The 464-nt window shown below is 33.0% G+C and overlaps 1 protein-coding gene across 1 annotated transcript in view; it reads left to right on the forward strand.

Moving 5' to 3' along the window:
- Positions 1-464, forward strand: part of PYROXD1 (pyridine nucleotide-disulphide oxidoreductase domain 1) — a 29,624-nt gene that overhangs the window by 27,746 nt on the left and 1,414 nt on the right. The window lies entirely within an intron of this gene.

The raw sequence follows: 464 nt of genomic DNA on the forward strand, positions 1-464 counted from the left end.
TGGCCTTGGTGTTATCAGCACCACACTCTCCCAAGTGAGCCACGGGCTGGCCCTCATATTATCTTATTTAATCTAACTCTTTATATTACTCAGAGGCAAGTTTTTTGCTTCCTAATTTACAAAGGAGAAATATATTTACAAGGCTTAGGGAAATTAAGTAATATGTCCATGAAAGACCTAATTTAATTCCTTATTAAATCTTTAAACAATGACTCCGGGCTAATATAGTCAACATCCTACATATTTCAATATTTACTAGATATTTTTAATGTTAAAAATACCAAACATTAATATTTTACTGTATTCACTATATGTTTTTAACGCTAATATAGATTGTGTGGTAGTGTCATCTGTAGAATTAATGCATGCCACGCAAATGTCTTGTTTGGAATCCTCCCCAATGACATTTTTAGCTGTAAAATCTTGTTGAATAGTTTTTCTGCTGGCTATTCCAGAGTGACACA

Source organism: Galeopterus variegatus, unplaced genomic scaffold, assembly GCF_000696425.1.
Source record: "Galeopterus variegatus unplaced genomic scaffold, G_variegatus-3.0.2 Scaffold2362, whole genome shotgun sequence".
NCBI lineage: Eukaryota > Metazoa > Chordata > Mammalia > Dermoptera > Cynocephalidae > Galeopterus > Galeopterus variegatus.